This window comes from Arvicola amphibius, chromosome 1 (assembly GCF_903992535.2).
Source record: "Arvicola amphibius chromosome 1, mArvAmp1.2, whole genome shotgun sequence".
Lineage (NCBI taxonomy): Eukaryota > Metazoa > Chordata > Mammalia > Rodentia > Cricetidae > Arvicola > Arvicola amphibius.
In genome coordinates this window covers 96,163,301-96,186,526 of record NC_052047.1, presented here as the reverse complement: position 1 = coordinate 96,186,526, position 23,226 = coordinate 96,163,301, and positions in this window count along the sequence as shown.

Here is a 23,226-nt window from a genome sequence, read left to right as displayed (position 1 = left end):
CAGCCTTTACTGAGCTCAAGGCAGTTGCCCATTGAAAACCTGAATACATGTGTATAGTGTGATATACATATTTTAATTTACCAAATTCTGTAAAGTAGAACAAATCCACCTACCAGATCTCATTCTTCTGAGTACCCTAATTAAAAAAGTCTCAATTTACCTTTTGTAATTAATTTACACACCTCTGCCACATAAGTTTTTAATTTTTTACTTCGTTTATGCAATAAAAAAGATCCATTCTAAGATAATATCATCACTCTGTATTAAAATTCCTGCAGGAGAAATTCTGGAAGGCAATATCACTAGAATACAATTAAGATTTGGATTCACCCTATCCACATGTGCCTCCTGTAATTTCTCCTCAGCAGTCATCAATTCCTTTTCTGCTTCAGCTGTTAACTCTCTCGGACTACTCAAGTCTTTATCACCATCTACAGTTTTGTTTAAATGAATTATTAGATTATGTGTTATCCCAACAGCCAGTCACAGACTGGAAATGTTTCCTAATAATCTTTAAAAGTCATTAAGAGTCTACAACCAGTCTCTCCGAATTTGTGCCTTTTGTGTTCTAATTTTCTGTAAACTTATTCTGTAACCTAGGTAATTAACAGTCTTCTCTTTGAATCTTTTCAGGAGAATTTGTAATCCAAATTTATGCAAGACTTTCTTTACTTATTCAAACATCCTTTCTAAACTATCTATATTTGAATCAGATAACAAAATGTCATCCATGTAAGGGTAGATTATAGACTTAGGAAATTGTTTACAAAGTATTTCCAATGGCTGGGTGACAAAGTATTAGCACAGGGTGGGGCTATTGAGAATTCCCTGTGAGAGGACAGTCCTTTGATATCTTCTAATAGGCTGAGAATTATTATAAGTAGGCACTGTGAAGACAAACTTTTCTCTATCCTTTACTTGGAAAGGTATAGTGAAGAAACAATCATTTAAATCAACAACTATGTGAGGCCACCCTTTTGGTAACATAGAAGGCAGAAAAATTCCAGATTGTAGAGGGCCAAATGGTTGAATAACCTTGTGGATAACCCTTAGATCTGTCACCATTTTCCATTTTCCATATTTCTTTTTGACAACAAATACAGGAGAATTCCAAGTGCTGATAGATTCTTCTCCATGTGGATCATCTAGTTACGCTTGCACCAGCTGCTTTATGACCTGCAACTTTTCCTCAGCTAGAGGTCACTCTTTAACACATATTGGTATCTCAGTTAACCATTTTAAAGGTAGGGCTGTTGGTACATCTGAAAGTTTATCAATTGCTTTGTGTTCTTGTCATCTATAATATCTTCTAATATTTTCCTCAGAAACATAAGGTTTTGGGGCTGCAGGATGTTAATCTGGGTATTACATTGCTGCAATATGTCACAACCCACAAATTCACTGCAATATTGGCCATATATGGCCTTAGTCTTACTATTTGCCCTTTTCGTCCTATGCATTCAACCAATCTTGTGCTTTGTTTTAACCGAGATAGGGTTCCAATTCCCAGAAACTGAACATTTACCTCTTGAAGATGCCAATTTGGATGGCAAGATTCTGGAGTAATGATACATCCGCACCCATGTCTAAAAAGCCTTAAATAAAAATGCCATTTATACAAACTCTTAGCGTTGGTCTTTTATCATTTATGGAAGTCTGCCAAAATATATGTTTCCTCTGTCATACTGGAGTTTTTGACTCATCCTCCATATTTAACCCATCATTCAGACCAGTATTTCTTTTTACAGCAGGCATTGTATGTATTTTTTAATTTTCTTGGTGAGATATGTTCTCTATTGTAACTGGAAATGACTGGACCATATTCGTCATGGTGGCCGGTGAGAGGCCCCCCCATGGTGTTTCCCAATGATATCGGGTTGCCTTGTCTATTTTCATTGACCTACTTTCATTTGTCCAATATCAGCCTTTGCCACACCTCCTACATACACCTGAAGGCTGAGTTCTTCTATTTCTTCCATTCCCAGAGGAGGTATTATTCCTAGGAATCATTGTCTACAATCCCTTCTCATATGTCCCATTCTACCACAATTAAAAAATTTGGTATTTTGATGTCCTCTCTTACCATTGGAAATTGCGTCTCCTACCCACACTTCAGTACCATAGTCAAGTGTCTCGACATTTGTTGTATGCAAGACCCATACATCCATGGGTGCTGATCTGATCTTTAAAGGCCCAATGATCCATTTGCACTCAATGTTGGCATTCTAACAAGTGAAATATTCAATTATTATACATTGAGCTGCTAGGTCAGTTACCCCTATTTGTATAGCCCTAGTCTTTGCAAAATGTCACTAAAAGGATCTCTCTGACCCTGTTTAGCCCTAAGATATGATCCATCTCTGTTTCCCAGTTCCTGAATCCTGTCCCAAGCCTCTAAAGCTGCTGTGCTACATGGGGACAAGGTGGAGTCATCATGAAGAGCTTGATCCTTAGGTTCAGAGTAAAGTCCTCTGCCTAGAATTTGATCTAGGGAATTCTCAAGTCCATTTGGTTTTTCTTGTTGCTCTAAAATTCTCACCTCCTCTTTAAAAAAAACAACCAATGTAATTGCTGTCCACTTTCTAGGACTGCTGAGATTAACTGAGTCCAATCTTGAGGCATTGCTTTGTTACTGAAAGCCCAGGTTTTGACCATCTCCCTAACAAAGGACAAATGTAGTCCATAAGCTACAATTGCTTCATTAATTTCGATCAATCATACGTATGGGCGCCCATGTACATTTTTTGACAACCTCAGGATATTTGGGCCAGATCCTTTTTCTGTTATTACTGGAAAGGCAGGCAGAACTCTGGGGAAGCTATCTTGGAGATTTTTACATACCAACAAGGTTAAATTTTGCCTTTCTACCCTTTGTTCCTGGTCATTAAATTCAATAATTTTCTCAATTTTTTTCAAATCTGTTTACCATTGCCTTTTGCAATGTCTGGATTTCCTGTCCAGTGTTCTGCTTTAATGCCCTCATTGAGGATTTCAAGGTATGAAGTCTGTCCAATAGAGATAATGTCTCATCCTTTGACATAATATTTATAACATATATATTACCTTTCTGGAGAGACATTCTATCAGTCAATCTATCATACCCCTTTGTCAGAGTTCCATTAATACATTCAATGGTGTGAATTCTCTCAAATAATGTTTCAGCACCTACTGTCATTGATTGGGTTTTATGTGCCAAATTTGCTGTTTCCTTCTACAGAGTGCTTAATTTTCTTTTAAATTAAGTTGTATACTTCTTCAGATTTCCAAACTCTTTCTTGATAAATGTGTTTTCAGTCTGTAAAGACTGCACCATTTCTAAAAACACCTCATTCTTAGCCCTAATGTCAAATGATTTTTTTTAAGAAAGAAATATTGAGGGCAAAACTAATCCCCAGAATTAAGATTAATGATGTAGAAAGGACATCATATATGCCTTGTAAAACCTCACACATGCTGTACATAAAGAAGCTATTTAGACCTTGGATAGTTAGGTTGTCTAACATATTGCCCTTTTAAATTAGCAACTTATGATCTATATTTAGAATATTAAATCTTACCTGTGGTTTAACTAGCTGGATTACATGCAATAACCATTATCTGCCAGTAGGTGCCACCTAGAAAACTAACCCAGCAGGTTGTAGTGGTGCATGTGAGTTCATGTGATCAGTCTGAAATCTGATCTTAGAGTGAAATGTTGAAAGATAAATCACAGATTTTTGCTCTGTGGATGTCTTTAGTGCAGTGGAATAGACAAATGTGAACACATCATTAATTAGAAAGCCTCAGAACAGCTGGCTCAGACCAGGGAATTCCCACGACTCACCTAGATTTCTGTGGTGCACCCTAGTGGGAGGCAAACGGTAGGATGCATGGGAACTTGAAGCCCTTTTGAGGTGTGTAAAGAGGAAAATAAAAAGAATTGCAGCTTGATCTGTAGCAAGAAAAGCTACTGTCTGAGATTCTATATTGAATTCCTGGCTCCACGCACAGGCAGCGGCTGGCTGAGGAAGGGCTCGTGCCAAGCCAGGTGCAATCTGAGCTGGCAGCAGGCAGCCAGAGCCAGGGTGTTCTAAAACCAAACGTGGGGTACCAGATGAAGGCATAAGTCACAAAACAATCTGACACCAGTTTCTAATTATGATTAATAAAAGGTTTATTTATTTAAGGAGGAAAACATACATATCACTGTCCTGGACAACAGCCCTCAGTACAACCAAGAACAGAGTCTAGAAGCCATATGTGGGAGCCTAAAGCAAGGGGGTGAGAGAAGGACTACCACTCCTTTTAAAGCAAAAGAGACCACACCCAAGTGGGCTGGTATCTTAAAGGTTATTGGCTGAAGGAGCAGAAGGAACTCCCACAGCATATGGTGATTGAAAGTTTTGCTGGGTATAGTAGTCTGGGCTGGCATCCTGGTCTCTTAATGTCTACATAACACTTTACCATGACATTCTGGCTTTCATTGTCTCCAATGAAAAGTCAGGTGTAATTCTGTTTGCCTTTATATGTTAGTTGGCATTTTTTCTTTACAGCTCTTAATATCTTTTCTTTACTCTGTATGTTTAGTGTTTTGATTATTATGGGGTGAGGGGAAATTTTTTTGATCCAGTCTATTTGGAGTTCTGTAAGCTTCTTATATCTTCATAGGCATATCTTTCTTTGGGTTGGGAAAATTTTCTTCTATGATTTTCTTAAACGTATTTTCTGTGCTTCTGAGTTGAACAACTTCTCCTTCTCTACCTATTATTCTTGGGCTTGGCCTTTTCATGGTGTCCCATATTTCCTGAATATTTTGGGTTAAGTTTTTGTTAGATTTAATGTTTTCTGTGACTGATGAGTCTATTTCCTCTATTGTATCTTCAGCGCTTGAGATTCTCTCTTCCATCTCTTGTATTCTGCTGTTCATGCTTGCGTTTGTGGTTCCTGATTATTTTCTCATGATTTCTATTTCTGGAAATCCCTTGATTTGTTTTTTTATGTCTCTATTTCAGTTTTCAAGTCTTGAATAGTTTCTCTCATATGTTTGATATTTTTTCGTTGTTTTCTATAAGGGATTTGCTCATGTCTTCCATTTTTTGTCTTTTCCTCCATTCCTTTCAGAGAATTTTTCATTTCCTCTTTAAGAGATTCAAACATTCTCCTGAAGTTATTTTTTGGGTCATTTTCTTTTGCTTCATCTATACTTCGTTGTTCAAGTCTTGCTGATGTGGGGTTAGGTTCAGTCTGACTAAGGAACAAGGCCAGTTCAGGTACCCTCTCTTCCATTGCCCAGGGTCATAGATGGGGTCATCCCTGTGGACTCCTGGGAACCCCTCTAGAGCCTAGCCTCTTGCCAACCCCAAAATGGTTCCCTCAATTAAGATATCTCCTTCCCTGCTTGCATATCTGTAATTCCTTTATCTTAACCATCCCACTTCTCCAAGCTCTGCCCAAGTCTCCTTCTCTACTCTTTCTCCCCATCTCCCCTCCCCCCTGCAAGAACCCCATGCTCCCAACTTTTGCCTGGCTATCTTGTCTAATTCCAATATCCAGGAGGATAACTACATGTTTTTCTTTGCGTTCACCTTCCTATTTAGCTTCTCTAGGATCATGACATATAGGCTCAATGTCCTTTATTTATGGCTAGAATCCACTAATGAGTGAGTACATACCATATTCATCTTTGTGGGTCTGGGTGACCTCACTCAGGATAGTGTTTTCTATTTCCATCCATTTGCATGCAAAGTTCAAGATATCATTGTTTTTCACCACTGAGTAGTACTCTAATGCATATATATTCCACACTTTCTTTATCCATTCTTCCATTGAGGGGCATCTAGGTTGTTTCCAGGTTCTGGCTATTATAAATAATGCTGCTATGAACATAGTTGAACAAATGCTTTTGTAGTATGATTGGGCATCTCTTCAGTATATTCCCAAGAGTGGTATTGCTGGATCCTGAGGCTGGTTGACTCCCAATTTTCTGAGTAACTGCCACACTGATTTCCAAAGTGGTTGCACAAGTTTGCATTCCAAGGAGCAATGGATGAGTGTTCCTCTTACTCCCCCATTCTCTCCAGCATGAACTATCATTGTTATTTTTGATCTTAGCCATTCTGAGTGTTGTAAGATAGTATCTCAGAGTAGTTTTGATTTGCATTTCCCTGATAGCTAAGGAAGTTGAACATGCACTTAACTATCTTTTGGCCATTTGAAATTCTTCTGTTGAGAATTCTCTGTGCAGTCAGTTCCCCATTTTTTTAATTGGGTTATTTAGAATTTTAATGTTTATTTTATTCAGTTCTTTACATATTTTGGAGATCAGAACTTTGTCTGATGTGGGGTTGGTGACGATATTTTCCCATTTGGTAAGTTGCCTTTTTGTCTTAATGACTGTGCCCTTTACTTTACAGAAGTTTCTTGGTTTCAGGAGGGCCTACTTATTCATTGTTGCTCTTATTGTCTGTACTACTGGGGTTATACATAGGAAGTGGTCTCCTGTGCCCATGTGTTGCAGGCTTCTTTCCACTTTCTCTTCTATCAGGTTAAGTTTGGTCGGATTTATATTGAGGTCTTTAATCCATTTGGACTTGAGTTTTGTGTATGGTGATAGATATGGATCTATTTTCATTCTTCTACAGTTTGACATCCAGTTATGCCAGCACCATTGGTTAAAGATGCTTTCTTTCTTCCATTGTATAATATTGACTTCTTTTAAAAAATCATGTGCTTGTAGGTTTGTGGATTAATATCCAGGCCTTCAATTTTATTCCATTGGTCAATGTCTCTGTATTTATGACAAAACCAAGCTGTTTTGATTACTGTAGCTCTGTAATAAGAGCATAATGTCAGGGAAGGTAATACCTCTGGAGGTCGCATTTAGAAACTGTTGATCTTAGTGCCTGCACTATCAGTGTTATGTTTAGGAAGTAGTCTCCTGTGTCAATACATTCAAGGCGATTGGATAGTTTCTTTTTTGTCAGTATCAGTACATATGGAGGTATGTGAGGTGTTTGAATAACTTGGACTGCAGTTTTGTTCAGGCTGACAAATATGGCACTCTTTTCTTCTTATACCAACATCCAGATAGATCAGCATCATTTATTAAAGATTATTTCTGTTGTCTATTATATATTTGTGGCTTCTTTAAAATATCAGGTGTTCATAAGTGTGTGTTTGTATCTGGACCTTTGATTGAAATCCCTTAATTAACATATCTATTTTTGACAATATCATGTGGGTTTTCTTACTATAACTGTGTAAAATAGTTTCTAATACCTTCTGTACTATTCATATAATGCCTACATTTTCTCTACAATGTGTCACTATTTTTACACAAAGGGAAGACTTTTTATCTACATGTGTAGTTACACTTTCAAATAAGGTATATGTAATTATTGTTCCATGCCTAGTGTGTGTTATGACTTCTGGAACAGCAACCTTGGAAAGAAGAGAAAGCTACCTATGGAAAGATTCTTAAGTCTTTCAATTTCATTTGATTTACTTCATACACACACACACACACACACACACACACACATATATATACTATTTATGTACATTATCAATGTTAATCCACAGAAAACTGTATACATAACACTACCTGAATGAATCAGAAGAATAGCCCCTTGAGACACAAGCACTAACTGAATCAAAGGAAGAAGTGAATGATTAGTCTCCCAGCAAAAATGCCCCAAGCCCTAAGCCCTAAGACACTCTCCCTACCTGTCTCTTCCTGTGGGTATTGGTGAAGAGCACCTGGGAAAGAACCTTCCAACTGCACTTGTCCAGGCCTCGGCCCCAGTAGACTGGGAGCTGGTAACATAGTGCATCTGTCCCCTGCTTAGTCATCTCAGGGGTGCCCCGCAACAGCACCGTGCACATGACAGAGGGCTCTTCAGTGAAGACCATTAGACAGAGTTCTGTCTGTGAGTTTACCAATCACAGCTGCTGGTGCACTGAGAGCAGAACCTGAAAAGAAAAGAACCCGGCCCAGCTGCACTCTTCAGCCTGAAGCTCCAGGTCCACAGTGGAAAGAAGTTGGTTGCTGCTCCTAGTCTGTGAGCAACAATGGTGCCTCTTCCTCCCTCATCATTTCAGGCACTGCAGTCTTCTGGGAGACTGCCTTGCAGGCACTCATCACTGGCACCAAACACACTGGTAGCACAGGTGAGTCTGGCATGGCAGCTGAGACTACATCTCAGGATTCCTTGCCTCTGGGAAGCAGGCTGGCATTCCACAAGGAGCTAAGGAGGGCCCACTCTGGTCCTTTGCTGGCCGGACACCAGAGAGGAGAGGATTTCCCCAGGGATGTGTGCACTGATTTCAGAGCCATCCTCAGCCTAGGCCTTCTGCCACCAGGGCTCTGGAGAGCCATGGCAGAGTCAGTGGCTTCCATCTGGAACAGGAGTCCCCATCTGTTCTTGGGAACCGCTCCTCTGCCTCTGGGCCATTCTGCTGTGGCACATTATGTCAAACTTGCCTTCAATCTTGTTCCAGGCCACGAGAAAGATGATCTACTGTTTCTAGTTATTGTCAAATACAAGGGACCACACCGCCACCCAGTCTGACAGGAGCATCTCCTCCAGTTCTCACATGGTCACTCGAGTGGGCGGCTTCTCCTGATCCCCCTACCTCACTGCAGCCCACCCTATCCATTCCCCAGAAAGGGGAAGACCTCCATGAGAATTCAAGAAAGCCTGGCACATCCACATTGGTTTCCAAATTTGTTATACAAATTTTAACTTCCACAAGCAGTGGAGGAATCTTCCCCATGCTCTACATCCTCATACCATGAGCTGTCACTTGTGCTATTGATCTTAGTCATTCTGAGATATGTAAAATAGACTCTCAAAGTACATTATTATTATTATTATTATTATTATTTTATTACTTAAAAATACCAATCCAAATCCCCACTCCCTCCTCTCCTCCCACTCCGTTTTTTTCCATTTATAATATTAGCTTCTTTGTCAAAAATCAGTTGTTCTTGGGTGTTTAGATCAATATTCAGGTCTTCAATTTGATTCCATTGGTCAACACCTCTGTTTTTATGCTAATACCAAGCTGTTTTCATTACTATAGCTCTGTAATAGAGCTTGATGTCAGGAATGGTAATGCCTCTGGCAGTTCCTTTATTGAACAGAATTGTTTTGGCTATCTTAGGTTTTTTGTTTTTCCATATGAAATTGAGTATTGTTCTTTCAAGTTCTGTGAAAAATTTTGTTGGTATTTTCATGCTGATAGCATTGATTCTACAGATTGCTTTTGGTAAAACTGCCATTTTTACTATGTTGATCCTTCCTATTCAAGAGCATGAAAGATCTTTCTATTTTCTGGTATCTTCTTCAATTTCTTTCTTCAAAGACTTAAAATTCTTGTCAAATAGGTGTTTCACATCTATTGTTAGTATTACTCCAAGATATTTTATGTGATTTGTGGCTATTGTGAAAGGTGATGTTGCTCTGATTTCCCTCTCAGCTTCTTTATCATTTGTGTACAGGAGGGCTACTGATGTTTGAGTTGATCTTGTAGCCTGCCACAACACTGAAGGTATTTATCAGCTGTAGAAGTTCTCTGGTAGAGCTTTGGGGGTCATTTATATACACTATCATATCATCTGCAAATAACAAAAGTTTGACTTCTTCCTTTCCAATTTGAATCCCCTCGATGTCCTTATGTTGTCTTATTGTTATTGATCAAACATCAAGAACTATGTTGAAGAGATATGGAAAGAGCAGACACCCTGTCTTGTTCCTGATTTTAGTGTAATCACTTTGAGTTTCTCTCCTTTAATTTGATGTTAGCTGTCAGCTTGCTGTATATTGCTTTTATTAATTTAGATATGATCCTTGTATCCCTAATCTTTCCAAGACCTTTATCATAAAGAGGAGTTGAATTTTGTCAAATGTTTTTCCACATCTAATGAAATTATCATATGTTTTTTCTTTCAGTTTATTTATATGATGGATTACATTGATAGATTTTCGTATGTTGAACCAGCCCTACATCTCTGGGATGAAGTCTACTTGATCATGATGGCTGAATTTTTTGATGTGGTCTTGGATTCCGTTTGTCAGTATTTTATTGAGAATTTTTGCATCGATGTTTATGAGTGAGATTGGTCTGTAATTCTCTTTCGTGGTTGAGTCTTTGTGCAGTATTAGGGTAACTGTAGCTTCATAAAAAGTTTGGCAATGAGCCTTCTGTTTATATTATTTGGAACACTTTGAGTATAGGTATTAGGTGTCCTTGAAAGTTCTGGTAGAATTTAGCACCAAACCATTTGGCCCTGTGCTTCTTTTGGTTGGGAGGTTTTTGACGACAGCTTCTATCTCCTCAGGGCTTATATGACTATTTAAATTGCTCACCTTGTCTTGATTTAATTTTGGTAAGGGGTATCTCTCTAAAAATTGTCAATTTCTTTTACGTTTTCCAATTCTGTGGAGTACAAGTTATTGTAGGTTTTGTAGTTTTTCTAGTAGGACCTAATGATTTTCTGAATTTCCTCAGTGTCCATTGTTATGTCACCATTTCCAGTTCTGATTTTCTTCATTTAGATGTTTTCTCTTTGCCTTTTGATTAGTTTGAATAAAGATTTGTCTATCTTGTTGATTTTTCACAAAGAATTAGCTCTTTGTTACATCAATTTTATATAGTTTTCTGTGTTTCTAGTTTATTGATTTCAGCCCCCCAGTTTATTTCCTGTCTTCTACTGCTCCTGGGTGGGTATGCCAGAGCTGTCAGGTCACTGATGTCAGCTTTCTCCATTTTCTTTATGTGGGCACTTAGTGCTATGAATTTTCCTCTTAGCACTGCTTTCATGGTGTTTCATAGGTTTGGATATGTTGTGCTTTCATTTTCACTGAATTCAAGGAAGGTTATAATTTCTTTCTTTATTTCTTCCTTGACCCATGGGTGGTTCAGTAATTGACTGCTCAGTTTCTATGAGTTTGTAAGTTTTCTGGGAGTAGTATTGCTGTTGAATTCTATCTTTACTTCATGGTAATCTGATAAGACACAGTAGATTACTCCAACTTTTTTTTGTATCTGTGGATGCTTGCGTTGTTACTGAGTGTCTGATCAATTTTAGCGAAGGTTCCATGAGCTGTTGAGATGAATGAATATTCTTTTTTTTTGTTTGAGTGCAATATTCTATAGATGCCTGTTAATTCCATTTGATTTTATTACAACTGTTAGTTCTCTTATTTCTCTGTTAAGTTTCTGTCTGTTTGACCTGTCCATTGTTGAGAGAGGAGTGTTAAAATCTCCTATGACTAGTGTGTGGGGTTTGATGTGTGATTTAAGTTTTAGTAATGTTTCTTTTATATATGAGAGTACTCTTATATTGGGGCATAGATATTAAGAATTGATACTTCATCTTGATGAATTGTTCCTGTTATATGCATAAAGTGTCCTTCTCCATCTCTTTTGAATGATTTTAGTTTGAGATCAATTTTGTTAGATATTAGAATAGCCACACCTGCTTGTTTCTTAGGTCCATTTGATTGAAAAACCTTTTCCCAACCATTTACTCTGAGGTTGTTTCTGTCTTTGAGGTTGAGGTGTGTTTCTTGTTCCAGTGCAAGGATGGGGACTCCTGAGCCAGAGAAAAGCCACTGCATCTCTCTTGGCACTGCCAAGTCCCTGGTGGCAGAAGAGCTTGGCCCAGGCTGAGGATGGCTCTGTGCTCAGCACACAGCCCCCAGGGAATCCTCTCCTCTCCAGATCCAGCCCACAAAAGACCAGAAAGGCCACTCCTTAGCTCCTCCCAGGGCAAGGTCAGCCTGCTTCCCAGAGGCAAGGAATCCCAAGATGTGTTCATGGCTGCCATGTCAGCCCCCCTGGTGCCACTGGTGTCTTTGGTGCCTGTGGTGAGTGACTGCAGGGCAGTCTCCCAGAAGATTAAGGTGCCTGGAACGGTGAGGGAGGAAGAGGCACCACCACTGCTCACAGGCCAGGAGCAGCAGTCATCTTTCTTCCACAGTGGAAGTTTCCAGCCTAAGAGTGCAGCTGGGCAGGGCTCTCCTCCTTCCAGGTTCTGCTGTCTATGCACCAGCAGCTGTGAGTGGTAAACTCACAGCTGGAGCCCTTTCTGCCCATCTTCTCTTAAGTGCCCCTAGCATGTGCACAGTGCTCTTCTGGGATACCCTGGAGAAGACCAAGCAGGAGATTAATGCTCTGTGTTACCAGCTCCAGGTCTACCTGTGCCACTAGTGCAGTTTGGAGATCCTTTCCCAGGTAATTTTCACCAAGATGCACAGGGAGAGACAGGCAGGGAGAGTGTCTTAGGGTTTATTTCTTAGGGATTGGGCATTTTTGCTGGGAGACTAATCACTCAACTCTTCTTCCTTTGGTTCTGTTGGTGCTTGCAACTCAAGGGCTATTCTTCTTTTGAATATGATATGGTGATACATATACAGTTTTCTATGACCTAACATTAATGATGTACATGAATAATATATGTGTGTGTGTTCATGTGTGTTGGTGCATATATATACATATATATGTATACACACACACACACACACACACACACACACACACACACACACATATATATATATATATATATATATATATATATATATATATATATATATATATGTTATGTGTACAAGTAAATCAAATGAAATTGGAAGGCTTAAGAATCTTTCAATAGGTAGTTTTCTCCCCTTTTCTTGTTTGCTGCTCCGGAAGTCATGACATACACTACACATGGACCAATATTACATATAACTTATTTGAAAGTGTAACTACACATCTAGATAAATAAGTTTTCCCTTTGTACAAAAATAGTGACACAATTTAGAGAAAATATAGGCATTATATTAATAGTGCAGAAGGTATTAGAAGCTATATTACATAGCTCTAGTAATAAAACCCTCACAATATTGTCAGAAATATACTTTAATCAAGGTATTTGAATCGAACTCCCAGACATAAATCCACATACCTATGAACACATGATATTTTATAAAGAAGTCAGAAATATGCAATGCACAGGAAAAATATCTTTAACAAATAAAGCAAGTCTAACTGGATTTGATGTATAGAAGAAAGGAGATAGCACCATATTTGTCATCCTGAACAAAACTAGAGTACAACTGTTTTAAAAGCCTCATGTAAAACCATATGTACTGAACCTGACAGAAGAGAAAATAGGGAAGAGCCTTGAATGCATTGACACAGGAGACTACTTCCTAAACAAAACACTGATAGTGCAGTCACTAAAATCAACAATTATTAAATGGGACCTCACAAAACCAAAATGCTCCTGGAAAGCAAAGAACACTGGCAATAGAATAAAACATCTGCTGAGAGACTGGAAAAGGCTTCTCCCTAACTCCACATCTAATAGAGGGCTCACATCACAAATATCTAAACACTAGAAGTCGACATGGAAATCTGTGATCGCTGCTGCCGCCAAATTTTAGTGGCAAGGAATCTTCTTTTGCAGACCCTTAATAAAAAATGAGGGTAACAACATGTCTACACATGAAATGTTTTTCTCTTTGGGTAAAAATAGTGACCCAACATAGAGAAAATGTAGGCATTCTATGAATAGTGCACAAGGTATTTAAAGCTATAATTTAATATATGGTTATATATTATAGTATAATATATAACTATTATTATTATAACTATTATATATAATATATATAATATAGTATAATATATAATATAGTATAATATATTATAGTATAATAACTATAGTAATTAAACCTTAAGGATATTGTCAAAAAAGACATGTTAAGAGATTTGAATCAAAGACACAGATACAAATCCACATACATATGAACACCTGATATTTTATACAGATGCCAGAAATATACAATGCACAAAAGAAATCATCTTTAGCAAATAGTGCCCTAACGCCACATCTAATAGAGGGCTCACATCCCAAATATATAAACACTGGAAGTCCATGTGGCAATCTGTGATCCATGCTGCTGCCAGTTTTTAGGGGCAAGGAAGCTTCTTTTGCAGACCCATAATTGAGGATGAGAGACATTGAAGGCTATTGTGACAACCTCTCCCCACAAACAAACAAATCAAAATAAAGACTGTCCAGACAGGGAGCTATTGAAAAGAGTCCTTAAAATGTGGAAAATTGCTGAAGGAGGCCTTAGCGTTTCAGGGGATTGGATAGGGTGGGGTGCAATGAGGTAGGGAGAACAGGAGAAGCTGACCACTGGAGTGACCATGTCATTCCTCTGGAGGAGATGCTACAGTCTGACTGGGTGATGGTGAAGCCCCATGTATTCCAGGATTGCTAGAAGCATGAGTTCATGTTCACTGTGGCCTGGAATGATACTGAAGGCACGTTTACCATAACTTGCCACAGAGGGATGGCCCAGAGGCAGAGGAGTGGTTCCAGGGAACAGATGGGGACTCCTAAGCCAGGCAGTCCAGACAGGAAGCTATTGAAGTGAGTTCTTAAAAATGTGATAAAGTTGCTGAAGTATATAGATCTTAACAAATCATGGGTTTTCCTGTCGGACAGGGGGCTGGGAATTAACTTAGCAATCTTTAAGGACCTGGACACTGTGAGTTTGACCATGTTCCCATGAATATATGTAAAACATGTATTTTGCTTGGTGTATTTTTTTCTCCTTTTTTTGAAAGGGGAAAAGTGTAGAGATAACACTGGGAGGAATGGGAAGAGCATGTGCTCTGTGTATATTGTATGAAATTCTAAAGTGTGGATGGATGCTTAAAGAAATCCCACACTATTTCAGAATTGAGAAATATATGGTTAATTATTTAGAGGTATACTCACAAATCAGAATCCTCCATTTGAATGGAGATCAGAAAACAAAACCCACAACAGGAACAGAGAGTCCTGAGAAGAGGCTGAAAGCATACCCCACATTGGCATATATAATATTAGAGGCCATGTCCTAGGGGGCGTGTCACCACCAGCTGTAAGACTTCCTACAGCACTTACCACCACCACCTCACTGTAAGGGTACTGGGATCACAAAATCCTTGCCACTGCATTCTCTTTTGTGTTTGTTCTGTTAATCTGAACTCAGGGCCTAACATTTGCATTGCAAGTGCTTTACATACTGATTAGGATCCAATTCAAATATGAACTTCTTTATAATGTGTACCTAAATTTAAATATAAAACACAGTAAAGTAACTATTCTTAGTTAATGTTCAGTAAATTAGGCTTTATCATATATGCCGTTATTATCTTAATTATGCACAATAATAGAAAGATCATCTGCAAGTCATACCCACAAGCATACAATAATTTGTTCATTGAGCCTCTTAAATTGACATTTTTGTCAGTGAATACATTGAGGAAAAGGTAATGTCTCTCAATCATCAATAATCTCCAAACAGATACTGTACATATCACACACATGCTCTCTCTCTCTCTCTCTCTCTCTCTCTCTCTCTCTCTCACACACACACACACACACACACACACACACACACACAAATATATGTGTGTGTATTTTATATATGTGTGTGTATTCTGTTTCAAATATTTATTATTTTCTTCATGAGTTTATATTTGTAGTGTGAGATTATATTGTCTGAGTACACATATCCTCAGAGGGGAAGAAGGTTACAGATTCCATGGAGCTGTAGGTAGAGATGGTCGTGAGCCACTTGATGTGCTGCAACCTCTGCAAGAGAAGCCAGCACTGTTGGCCAATGAGCCATCTCTCCAGCCCATGTGTGTACATAGTCAGAACAAATGACAGATACAAAGAGTAGAATAATTATTTGAAACATCCTGCTTGGATGATTCTTTTAGCAATAAAGGGAAGAAGAGATGTGAATCGAGTTCACTATTATTGCTATTTTAGTGCAACTCTTTGCACTTCAAATCTTATGAAAACCGAATTACAAAGTCACCGACAGTTCCTTGAGACTCATGGACCTGCTCACAGTGATCTCCATGACTCTAGGGCTGGGACTCATTCACTCCTCAGAGCACACACACACACACTACCACCACCACCACAACCACAACAACAAACCACCTCATTTGACATCATGGTGCATCTGGTGATACCCTTTCAAGGGCCCTGCAATACTGGAGTTTTAGTGTCCTGTGCTCTGTTGCTATTTCTTTGCATTATTCTACACAAATAAATGGAACTTTCAAATTCTTCATGAAGTACACCTAAAGATTTCTAGATACCACCATAGAGGAAAATGCATGCATTTGTAGACGGGTATCTGATACTCTAAAACACTGTAAGTTTTAACCTTTATTAGTAGTGACAAAAAGCAAATGATTGTCAAAACGTCACTCAGATCATGACGTAAAGAAAGAAAAGCCAAACAGCCTATCAGTAGTATTAGCTTCCCTGTCAGTTCACAGGGTGTGCCATGCATAGAGGACTGGGAATTCAACTGACCCATGGCTGCACCCCACCCACTGAGCTGTCAACCAGGCCTCCCAAATGCAAACATCCCACTCCAACCCTGGAATAGGATCCCTTGCACCCTCTCCCTCACCCCTGTCACCTTAACCCTCACCACATTCACCCTCTCCCTCACCACCCCCATCAGCCCCAGCCTTGGCTCTCGAGGTCCCACCCTTCATGGCTAGGCTGATTTCTCACACTCTGAGGTTGTACAGTGAGTGCCCAGGACTGTGCAGAGCCCAGCCTTCCTCAGGAGCTCTGCGCATGCGTACTTAGGCATGTGCGGACAACTGTCAAGAAGACAGTTGGGAGAGCAGGAATGGTGGCCTCTGAGCCCGGACACCTGTAGTTCAGTTTGCTGTCAGCTGCCCTGTCTGCCTCTCAGTGGGGTCAGTGCTGTATGAGGAGCCTGCATGATGAGAAAAGCGGCTCTTTTCCCTGTCTCGGAGGCAGCCACTGGTGAGCCATGTTTCGCCCATGGGAGAGCAATAAACTTCAAGCAGAAAGACTTCACTGAAGTGCGGCTCAGTTTTCCAACCAGTAAGACTCCACTGAGCATCTGGTTAATATTAGATTTAGAAATGCTAGGGCCCAGCCGGACATTCACGTCCAGCCAATGTCTCCTCACACCTAGGTTTTCGGGTTAATCTGACAGCCAGTATTTCCAAAACACAGTTGTTTGCACTGAAAAACAGCGCATGTATTCTTTCTTTTAGATGGGAAGTTGGCAGCTGTGTATAGGTTCTGTTTGCCAGGCTGTATAAATTGGTGCCATTTCCATTTCTCCTTTTTATTCCTTCTTTGTAGTGAGAGTTTGTCTTCTTCTTTTCCAATTTGTTTCCCCTTAATGTCTTTTTGCTGTCTTATTGCTCTAGCTAGAATTTTAATTACTATATGCATAGATATGGAGAGTGGACCACCTTGTCTTGTGCCCGATTTCAGTTGGACCACTTTGAGTTCCTCTCCACTGAGTATGATGGTGGCTGTTGGGTTGCTGTATGTTGCCTTTATTATGTTATTTATGTCCTTGTATCCTTCCTTTCTCCAAGACTTCTATCATGAAGGGGTGTTGAATTCTGTGGAAGGCTTCTTCAGCATCTAATGTGATGATCATGTGGTTTTTTTTTTTCCTTTTAGTTTGCTCATATGGTGGATTACATTAATAGATTTTCGTATGTTGAACCATTCCTGTATCTCTGGGATGAAGACAACTTGGTCATGGTGGATAATATTTTTGTTATGTTCTTGGACTCAGTTTGTCCGGATTTTACTGAGTATTTTGGCATCACTGTTCTTGAGTGAGAGTGATCTGTAATTCTTCTTAATAGTGTCTTTTTGTGGTTTTTGATTCAGAGTAACTGTAGCCTCATAAAAAGAGTTTGACATTGTTCCTTCTGTTTCTGTTATATGGAACCATTTAAGAAATATTGTTATTAGCTCTTCTTTGAAAATTTTGTAAAATTATGAGCCTAACCATCTGGTCCATACTTTTTGGTTGGGAGAGTCTTAATGACTGTTTCTATTTCCCTAGTGCTTATATTTTGATTTATTTTGCTTATCTGGTATTGATTAAATTTTGGTATGTGATCTTTACCAGAAAACTTCCTATTACTTTCAAGTTTTCCATTTTTTTGAAGTAGAGGTATTTGAAACATGACCTCAGAATTCCCTAGATTTCCTCCATGTCTGTTTCATGTCCTCTTTTTCATTTCTGATTTATTAATTTGGATATTCTTTCTGAAGTTTGGTTAGTTTGGAATGACATTTTTTAATTTTGTGATTTTTCTCAAAGAATCAACTCTTTGTCTCATTGATTCTTTGTACTGTTTTCCTTTTTTTCTATTTTGTTAATCTTATCTCTCAGTTTCATTATTTCCTGTCATCTAGTCCTCCTGGGTGTGTTTTCTTCTCTTTGTTCTAGAACTTACAGGTGATGTGTTAACTTTCTAGTCTGGGATTTTTCCAGCTTTTTTTATATAGGCATTTAGTGTTATGAACTTTCCTCTTAACACTGCTTTCATTGTGTCCCATAACTTTGGGTATGCTGTGTGGTTATTTTCATTGAACCTTACAAAGTTTTAATTTATTTCTTTGTTTTTCCTTGACCCATTCATTATTCAGATGAGTATTACTCAATTTTCATATGTGTGTGGGTTTAGGAAATTAGTGTTGGTGGTGAATGCTAACTCCTATTCATGGTTATCCCAAAAGATACATGGGGTTATTCAATTATTTTTGGAATCTGTGGAGGTTTTCTTTTTTATTGAGTATATGATCAATTTTGAAAAACAATTCCATTAGTTGTAGAGAAGAAAAGAAGGTATAGTCTTATATCTTTGGATGGAATATCCTACAGATGTGTGTTAAGTCCATTTGAGTCATAACATCTGTTTGTTCCCTTATTTCTCTATTGCGTTTCTGTCTGTCAGACCTATCCAGTGGTGAGAGTGAAGTGTTGATGGCACCCACTATTAGTGTATGTGGCTTAAAATGTGATGTAAGTCTTAGAAGTGTTTCTTGTACATGTGAAGGGTCCCTTGTATTTGGCACATACACATTCAGTATTGAGATTTCCTCTTGATGGATTTTTCTTTTGAATAATATTAAATGTCCTTCTTTTTCTCTTTTGATTGATTTTAGCTTGAAGTCTATTGTGTGAGATATTTGGATAGCTATACCAGCTTGTTTCTTAGATCCATTTTATTGGAAAATTTTCTCAACCTTTTATGCTGAGGTGATGTCTGTCTTTGAGGTTGAAATATGCTTCTTGTATGCAGCAGAAGGATAAATTATGTTTTTGTATTGAATCTGTTAGTCTGTGTTTTTTTAAAAGTGATTTGAGACCATTTATATTAAGGGATATTAATGACCAGTGATTGCTAGTTCTTGTTATTTTACTTTTTGTTTGTGGTGATATTATTGTCTTTGCTTTTCTTTTATTTGAGATTTACTACTGTGAGATCATCTACTTTCTGTGATTTTTGTGAATGTAGCTGACCTCCGTGGGTTGAAATTTTACTTCTAGGCCTTTCCATTGGTACAGATTTGTAGCTATGTAACATGTAAATCTGTTCCTTTCTTTTCTCCATCTATGGTAAATTAAAAATTTCCTGTATAAACTAGTTGGCATCCATGACCTCTTAATGTCTGCATAAGGCTGGACCGGGACCTCCTGGCTTACATTGTTTCCATTGAAAGATCAGGTGTATTCTAGAAGGTCTGCATTTATATGTTACTTGACCTATTACCCGTGCAGCTGTTAGTAATCTTTCTTAATTCTGCATGTATATTGTTTTGATTATTACATAGCTAAGGAATATTTTGTTGTTCATCCCTTCCCCCACACGAAAACCAATCATTTGTGAAGATCTATATACTTCAGCATCTTTATTACAATTTTAAGGACTCTCTTTAATAGCTCCCTGTCTGGACTATTTTTATTTTGATTTGTTTGTTTGGGGGGGAATGTGCGTTACACCAACCTGCAATGTCTCTCATTCTCAATCATCGTTCTTCAAAAGCAGCTTACTTACCCAAACAACTGGCAGCAGCAGGGATCATGAAATTTCTCATGGACTTCCATATTTATGTATTTTGGATGTTAGCCCTCTATTAGTTGTGGAGTTAGGGAAAATCATTTTTCAGTCTGAAAGCAGCTCTTTTGTCCTATTGCCATGTGTTCTCTGTTTTCCAGGAGATTTTCAGTTTTGTGAGTTTAGTCCCATTAATTAATTGTTGACCTTAGTGTAGTCTCCTGTTTCAATACTTTCAAGGCTATTCCCTAGCTTCTCTTATGTCAGTTTCATTACAAATGGTTTTATGTGAGGCTTTTGAACTGCTTGGACTGGAGTTTTCCTCAGGCTGATGAATATGGCGCTGTCTATTTTCTTCTCCACATTGAAATCTGGTTAGAATGGCACCGTTTGTTAAACAAGATTTCAGTTTCCCGTTGTATATTTCTGACTTCTTTATAAAATATCAGGTATTCGTAGGTATGCAGATTTTATCTGAGTCTTTGATTCAAATCCCTTGATTAACATGTTTATTTTTGACAATATCACGAGGGTTTTGTTACTGTAGCTATGGGATATAATTTCTAATACCTTGTGCACTATTCATAGAATGCCTGCATTTTCTCTCCATTGTGTTACTATTACCTGAAGAGAAAACATTTTATGTTGATGTGTAGTTACTCTTTCAAATAAGTTATGTGTGATTATTGGTCCATGCCTGATGTGTGTCATGACTTCTGGAGCAGCAATCTATGAAAGAAAAGAAAGCTGCCTATGGAGAGACACTTATGCCTTTCAATTTAATTTGAGTTACTGTGCACATATACTGTTCATGTACATTATCAATGTTAGGCCATAGGAAACTCTATACGTAGCAACACCTGAATGAATCAAAGAAAGAATAACCCCTAGAGGTATAAGCACCACCTAAACCAATTGGAAGAAGAGGTGAGTGACTATTGTTCCAGCTAAAATGGCCCAATCCCTAAGCCCTGAGCCCTAAGCTACACTCCCTGTCTGTCTCTCTCTGTGGGTCTCAGTAAAGAGCACCTGGGCAAGGATCTTCCAACAGCACTTGTCCAGGCCATGACCCAGGTAGACCTGGAGCTGGTAACTCAGAGCATCAATTATCTGCTTGGTCATCTCGGGGATGTCCAGGAACAGCGCCATGCTTATGCCAGAGGGCTCTTTGGGAAAGACCATCAGACATGGCTCAAGCAGTGAATTTACTAAGCACAGCTGCTGGTGCATGAACAGCAGAATCTGGAAGGAGAAGAGCCCAGCCCAGCTGCACTCTTCAGCAGGAAACTCTAAATTTGCAGTGGATGGAGGGCTGAAGTTGCACATAGTCGGTTAGCAGTGGTGGTGCCTCTTTGTGCCCCACCATTTCCAGCACCTCAACCTTCTGGGATACCGCCCAGCAGGCACTCAGCACCAGAACAAAGGACACCTGGGGTGCCAGCCTGACTGGCATGGCAGCCACAATTGCCTCTAGGGATTCCTTGCCTCAGCAAAGCAGGCTGGCCTTGTCCTTCTAGGGGCTATGGAGGGGACTTGTCCTTCCTTTGCAAATGGGATTCCTGGAGAAGAGGATTCCCCTGGGGCTGTGTGCTCAGAGAGGAGAGCCATCCTTGGCTCAGGCCTGACACTTCTGCAGCCAGGAGCACTGGAGCACCATGACAGAGGCAGCAGCTTCCATCTGGCACAGGAGTAGCCATCTCGATCGCTCCTCTGCCTCTAGGCCATCCCTCTGTGGCAGGTTATTGCAAACATGCCTTCAGTCTTCATCCAGGCATCAATGAACACGGATGCCTGAAGTGTGGAGCTGCGGGCCACAATCGCCGCCCTACTCCTGGCCACCTGGCTAGCTTATGCCCCAAAATAACAACACACAAATTGTATTCATTTAAACACTGTCTGGTCCATTAGTTCCAGCCCCTTACTCACATCTTGATTAACCCATATCTAATAATCTGTGTAGCACCACGAAGTGGTGCCTTGCCAGGAAGTTTCTAGCGTAAGTTCATATTGGGCCAGAGCTTCATGGCATCTGGTTCAGAGAGGAGAGGCATGTCATCTGTCTCACTTAGGAGAGGCATGGCATCTGACTAAGCCATCTCCCTCACTTCCTTCTTCCTGTTCTGTCTACTCCACCTACCTCAGGTGGGCCTATTAAATGGGCCAAGGCACTTTCTTTATTAACAAATGAAATCAACACAAACAGAAGACTCTCCCACATCAGATGCCTGCTTCTTCTGCTCTTTAAGTACCTAGGGCTGCATGGCCTCCAAGTCGGACTGGAGCATCTCCTCCTCCAGCTCCACTGACATGGTAACTTCAGTGGCTAGCATCTCCTGTTCTGCCTACCTCACTGCACCAAACTCTATACAATCCCCAGAAAGGGTAAGGCCTCCATGAGGAGTCAACAAAGCCTGGCACATCCATATTGAATTCCAAATTAGATGTACAAGTTTTAACTCCCACAAGCAGTGGAGGAATGGTCCCCTTGCTCTACATCCACACCAGCATGAGCTGTCACTTGTGCTATTGATCTTTGTCATTCTGACAGATGTTCAATAGAATCTCAAAGTAGTTTTGATTTTAAATTTCACTAACTGCTTTCTTTAGATATTTCTCAGCATTTTGGATTTCTCTAAGGAGAATTGTGATTATATCTGTACTCCATTTTTAAATGGATTATTTGATTTGTTGAAGTCTAATGTCTTGAGTTCTTTTTACCTCAATAAAATTAGTATGTTAATTATTGGGAATTTCATCAATGTACACTGCTCACATTCTCTTCCCATTCCTACGAGGTTTACCCTTTTACACTTTTTGCCTTTCCAGACAGACAGATTGAGAGAGAGAGAGAGAGAGAGAGAGAGAGAGAGAGAGGGAGAGAGAGAGAGAAATACACCATGCTGAATTTGCGTTTTCATATACTCATTGGAACATGGTCAAACTCACAGTGGCCAGATGCTTAGAGATTGCTAAGACCTTTCCCATCCCCCTGTCACACAGGAAATCCCATCATTTGTGAAGATCTATATACTACAGCATCTTTATCCCAACTTTTAGGACTCTCTTCAATGACTCCCTGTCTGGACTGTTTTTATTTTGATTTGTTTTTTCAGTGGAAGAAGTTGTCACAGCAGCCTTCAATGTCTCTCATTCTCCATTATGCAAAAGAAGCTCCCTTGCCCCTAAAATCTGGCAGCAACAGGGATCACAGACTTGCACATGGACTTGCAGTCTTTTTAGATTTGTGATTGATCCCACTATTAGATGTATGATTAGGGAAAATCAGTTTCCAGTCTGTAAGCAGTTGTTCTGTCCTCTTGC